The sequence below is a fragment of the Triticum aestivum genome, chromosome 5D (genome assembly GCF_018294505.1).
Source record: "Triticum aestivum cultivar Chinese Spring chromosome 5D, IWGSC CS RefSeq v2.1, whole genome shotgun sequence".
Classification (NCBI taxonomy): Eukaryota; Viridiplantae; Streptophyta; class Magnoliopsida; order Poales; family Poaceae; genus Triticum; species Triticum aestivum.
The window spans coordinates 80397658-80404038 of record NC_057808.1 but is presented as its reverse complement, the minus strand read 5'-3'; positions in this window follow the sequence as shown (position 1 = coordinate 80404038).

Genomic DNA, 6381 nt, shown 5'->3' with positions numbered 1-6381 from the left:
TTACACACCTCGGTCATATCGTCGTAGTGCTTAATTAGGCGAAACCCTGCGCCGGTAACTTCATCATCACCGTCACCACGCCGTCGTGCTGACGGAACTCTCCCTCGGCCTCAACTGGATCAAGAGTTCGAGGGACGTCACCGAGCTGAACGTGTGCAGATCGCGGAGGTGCCGTGTGTTCGGTACTTGGATCGGTTGGATCGCGAAGACGTTCGACTACATCAACCGCGTTACTAGACGCTTCCGGTTTCGGTTTACGAGGGTACGTGGACACACTCTCCCCGCTCGTTGCTATGCTTCTCCTAGATAGATCTTGCATGATCGTAGGCAAATTTTTGAAATACTACGTTCCCCAACAGTGGCATCCGAGCCAAGTCTATGCGTAGATGTTATATGCACGAGTAGAACACAAAGAGTTGTGGGCGATAATAGTCATACTTCTTACCAGCATGTCATACTTTGATTCGGCGGTATTGTTGGATGAAGCGGCCCGAACCGACATTACGCGTACGCTTACGCAAGACTGGTTCTACCGACGTGCTTTGCACACAGGTGGTTGGCGGGTGTCAGTTTCTCCAACTTTAGTTGAATCGAGTGTGGCTACGCCCGATCCTTGTTGAAGGTTAAAATAGCACAATTGACGAAAAATCATTGTGGTTTTGATGCGTAGGTAAGAACGGTTCTTGCTAAGCCCGTAGCAGCCACGTAAAACTTGCAACAACAAAGTAGAGGACGTCTAACTTGTTTTTGCAGGGCTTGTTGTGATGTGATATGGTCAAGATGTGATGAGATATAAGTTGTTGTATGAGATGATCATGTTTTGTTGAAGTTATCGGCAACTGGCAGAAGCCTTATGGTTGTCTCTTTATTGCATAAGATGCAAGCGCCAAATAATTGCTTTACTTTATCGCTATGCGATAGCAATAGTTGCAAGAGCAATAGTTGGCGAGACGACCATGTGACGACATGTTGATAGAGATCAAGATGATAGAGATCATGGTGTCATGCCAGTGACGATAGAGATCATGACTGTACTTTGGAGATGGAGATCAAAGGCGCAAGATAATCATGGCCATATCATGTCACATATTTTGATTGCATGTGATGTTTATCCTTTATGCATCTTATTTTGCTTAGTTCGACGGTAACATTATAAGATGATCTCTCACTAAATTTCAAGGTATAAGTGTTCTCCCTGAGTATGCACCGTTGCGACAGTTCGTCGTGCCGAGACACCACGTGATGATCGGGTGTGATAAGCTCTACGTTCACATACAACGGGTACAAGCCAGTTTTGCACACGCGGAATACTCGGGTTAAACTTGACGAGCCTAGCATATGCAGATATGGCCTCGGAACACTGGAGACCGAAAGGTCGAGCGTGAATCATATAGTAGATATGATCAACATAGTGATGTTCACCATTGAAAACTACTCCATTTCACGTGATGACCGGACATGGTTTAGTTGATTTGGATCACGTGATCATTTAGATGACTAGAGGGATGTCTATCTAAGTGGGAGTTCTTAAGTAATATGATTAATTGAACTTTAATTTATCATGAACTTAGTCCTGATAGTATTTGCATAACTATGTTGTAGATCAATAGCTCGCCATGTAGCTCCCTGTTTATTCTTGATATGTTCATAGAGAAATATAAGTTGAAAGATGATAGTAGCAATGGTGCGGACTTGGTCCGTGATCTGAGGATTTTTCTCATTGCTACACAGAAAAATTATGTCCTTGATGCACCGCTAGGTGACATAACTATTGCAGGAGCAGATGCAGACGTTATGAACGTTTTGACAAGCTCGGTATGATTACTACTTGATAGTTTAGTGCACCATGCTTTACGGCTTAGAACCGGGACTTCAAAAATGTTTTGAACGCCACGAAACATATAGGATGTTCCAAGAGTTGAAATTGGTATTTCATACTCATGCCCGTGTCGAGAGGTATGAGACCTCTGACAATACTTTGCCTACAAGATGGAGGAGAATAGCTCAACCAGTGAGCATGTGCTCAGATTGTCTGGGTACTACAATTGCTTGAATCAAGTGGGAGTTAATCTTTCAGATAAGATAGTAATTGACAAAGTTCTCTAGTCACTATCACCAAGTTACTAGAACTTCGTGATGAACTATAATATGCAAGAGATGACGAAAACAATTCCCAAAGCTCTTCACGATGCTAAAATCGGCGAAGATAGAAATCAAGAAAAGCATCAAGTGTTGATGGTTGACAAGACCACCAGTTTCATGTAAAAGGGCAAGGGAAAGAAAGGGAACTTCAAGACGAATGGTAAGCAAGTTGCCACTCCCATGAAGAAGCCCAAAGCTAGACCCAAGCCTGAAACTGAGTGCTTCTAACTGCAAAGGAAATGATCACTGGAAGTGGAACTGCCCTAGATACTTGGAGGATAAGAAGGATGGCAAAATGAACAAAAGTATATTTGATATACATGTTATTGATGTGTACTTTACTAGTGTTTATAGCAATCCCTCGATATTGGTTCAATTGCTAAGAGTAGTAACTCGAAACGGGAGTTGCAAAATAAACAGAGACTAGTTAAGGGCGAGGTGATGATGTGAGTTGGAAGTGATTCCAAGGTTGATAAGATCACCATCGCACACTCCCTTTACCTTCAAGATTAGTGTTGAACCTAAAATAAATGTTATTTGGTGTTTGCGTTGAGCATAAATATGATTGAATCATGTTTATTGCAATACAGTTATTCATTTAAGTCAAAGAATAATTGTTGTTCTATTTACATGAATAAAACCTTCTATGGTCATACACTCAATATAAATGGTTTATTGAATCTCGATCGTAGTGCTACACATATTCATAATATTGAAGCCAAAAGATGCAAAGTTAATAATGATAGTGCAACTTATTTGTGGCACTGCCGTTTAGGTCATATTGGTGTAAAGCTCATGAAGAAACTCCATGCTGATGGGCTTTTGGAATCACTTGATTATGAATCACTTGATGCTTGCGAACCATGCCTCATGGGCAAGATGACTAAAACTCCGTTCTCCGGAACAATAGAGCGAGCAACTGACTTATTGGAAATAATACATACTGATGTATGCAGTCCGATGAGTGTTGAGGCTCATGGCGGGTATCGTTATTTTCTGACCTTCACAGATGATTTGAGCAGATATGAGTATATCTACTTGATAAAACATAAGTCTGAAACATTTGAAAAGTTCAAAGAATTTCAGAGTGAAGTGGAAAATCATCGTAACAAGAAAAATAAAGTTTCTACGATCTGATCGCGGAGACGAATATTTGAGTTACGAGTTTGGTATTCATTTGAAACAATGTGGAATAGTTTTGCAACTCACTCCACCTGGAACACCACAGCGTAATGGTGTGTTCGAACATCATAAACGTACTTTATTAGATATGGCGCGATCTATGATGTCTCTTACCGATTTACCACTATCGTTTTGGGATTATGCATTAGAGATAACTGCATTCACGTTAAAAAGGGCACCATCTAAATCCGTTGAGATGACGCCGTATGAACTGTGGTTTAGCAAGAAACCTAAGCTGTCGTTTCTTAAAGTTTGGGGTTGCGATGCTTACGTGAAAAAGTTTCATCCTGATAAGCTCAAACCCAAATCAGAGAAGTGCGTCTTCATAGGATACCCAAAAGTAACTGTTGGGTACACCTTCTATCACAGATCCGAAGGCAAGATATTCGTTGCTAAGAATGGATCCTTTCTAGAGAAGGAGTTTCTCTCGAAAGAAGTGAGTGGGAGGAAAGTAGAACTTGATAAGGTAATTGTACCTTCTCCCGAATTGGAAAGTAGTTCATCACAGAAATCAGTTCCAGTGATGCCTACACCGATTAGTGAGGAAGTTAATGATGATGATCATGAAACTTCAGATCAAGTAACTACCGAACCTCGTAGGTCAATCAGAATACGTTCCGCACCAAAGTGGTACGGTAATCCTGTTCTGGAAATTATGTTACTAGACCATGACAAACCTACGAACTATGAGGAAGCGATGATGAGCCCAGATTCCGTGAAATGGCTTGAGGCCATGAAATTTGCGATGGGATCCATGTATGAGAACAAAGTGTGGACTTTGATTGACTTGCCCGATGATCGGTGAGCCATTGAGATTAAATGGATCTTCAAGAGGAAGACGGACGCTGATAGTAGTGTTACTATCTACAAAGTTAGAATTGTCGCAAAAGGTTTTCAACAAGTTAAAGGTGTTGACTACGATGAGAGTTTCTCACTCGTATCTATGCTTAAAGTCTGTCCGAATCATGTTAGCAATTGCCGCATTTTATGAAATATGGCAAATGGATGTCAAAACTGCATTCCTTAATGGATTTTTTTAAAGAAGAGTTGTATATGATGCAACCAGAAGGTTTTGTCAATCCGAAAGATGCTAACAAAGTGTGTAAGCACCAGTGATCCATTTATGGATTGGTGCAAGCATCTCGGAGTCGGAATGTATGCTTTGATAGTGTGATCAAAGCATATAGTTTTATACATACTTGCGGTGAAGCCTGTATTTACAATAAAGTCAGTGGGAGCACTACAGCCTTTCTGATAAGTATATGTGAATGACATATTGTTGATCGGAAATGATGTAGAATTTTCATGAAAGCATAAAGGAGTGTTTGAAAGGAGTTTTTCAAAGAAAGACCTCGGTGAAGCTGCTTACATATTGAGCATCAAGATCTATAGAGATAGATCTAGACGCTTGATAAATGTTTTCAATGAGTACATACCTTGATAAGATTTTGAAGGAGTTCAAAATGGAACAGTCAAAGAAGGAGTTCTTGCATGTGTTGCAAGGTATGAAGTTGAGTAAAGACTCAAAACCCGACCATGGCAGAAAATAGAAAGACAATGAAAAGTCATTCCCTATGCCTCAATCATAGGTTCTATAAAGTATGCTATGCTGTGTACCAAACCTTTTTGTGTACCTTGCCATGAGTTTGGCAAGGGGGTACGATATTGATCCAGGAGTGGATCACTAGACAGCGGTCAAAATTATCCTTAGAAGACTAAGGAGATATTTCTCGGTTGTGGCAGTGATAAAGAGTTAGTCATAAAGAGTTACGATGATGCAAGTTTTTACACCGATCCATATGACTCTACGTCTCAATCTGGATACATATTGAAAGTGGGAGCAATTAGCTAGAGTAGCTCCATGCAGAGCATTGTAGACATAGAAAATTTGCAAAATACATATGGCTCTGAATGTAACAGACCCATTGACTAAGCTTCTCTCACAAGCAAAACATGATCACACCTTAGTACTCTTTGGGTATTAATCACATAGCGATGTGAACTATATTATTGACTCTAGTAAACCCTTTGGGTATTAGTCACATGGCGATGTGAACTAATCACATGGTGATGTGAACTATTGGTGTTAAATCACAAGGCGATGTGAACTAGATTATTGACTCTAGTGCAAGTGGGAGACTGAAGGAAATATGCCCTAGAGGCAATAATAAAGTTATTATTTATTTCCTTATTTCATGATAAATGTTTATTATTCATGCTAGAATTGTATTAACCGGAAACATGATACATGTGTGAATACATAGACAAACAGAGTGTCACTAGTATGCCTCTACTTGACTAGCTCGTTGATCAAAGATGGTTATGTTTCCTAGCCATAGACAAAGAGTTGTCATTTGATTAACGGGATCACATTATTAGGAGAATGATGTGATTGACTTGACCCATTCCGTTAGCTTAGCACTTGATCGTTTAGTATTCTGCTATTGCTTTCTTCATGACTTATACATGTTCCTATGACTATGAGATTATGTAACTCCCATTTACCGGAGGAACACTTTGTGTGCTACCAAACGTCACAACGTAACTGGGTGATTATAAAGGTGCTCTACAGGTGTCTCCAAAGGTACTTGTTGGGTTGGCGTATTTCGAGATTAGGATTTGTCACTCCGATTGTCGGAGAGGTATCTCTGGGCCCTCTCGGTAATGCACATCACTATAAGCCTTGCAAGCAATGTGACTAATGAGTTAGTTGCGAGATGATGTATTACAGAACGAGTAAAGAGACTTGCAGGTAACGAGATTGAACTAGGTATTGAGATATCGACGATCGAATCTCGGGCAAGTAACATACCGATGACAAACAGACCAACGTATGTTGTTATGCGGTCTGACCGATAAAGATCTTCGTAGAATATGTGGGAGCCAATATGAGCATCTAGGTTCCGCTATTGGTTATTGACCGGAGACGTGTCTCGGTCATGTCTACATAGTTCTCGAACCCGTAGGGTCCGCACGCTTAAAGTTTCGATGACGGTTATATTATGAGTTTATGAGTTTTGATGTACCGAAGGTTGTTCGGAGTCCCGGATGTGATCA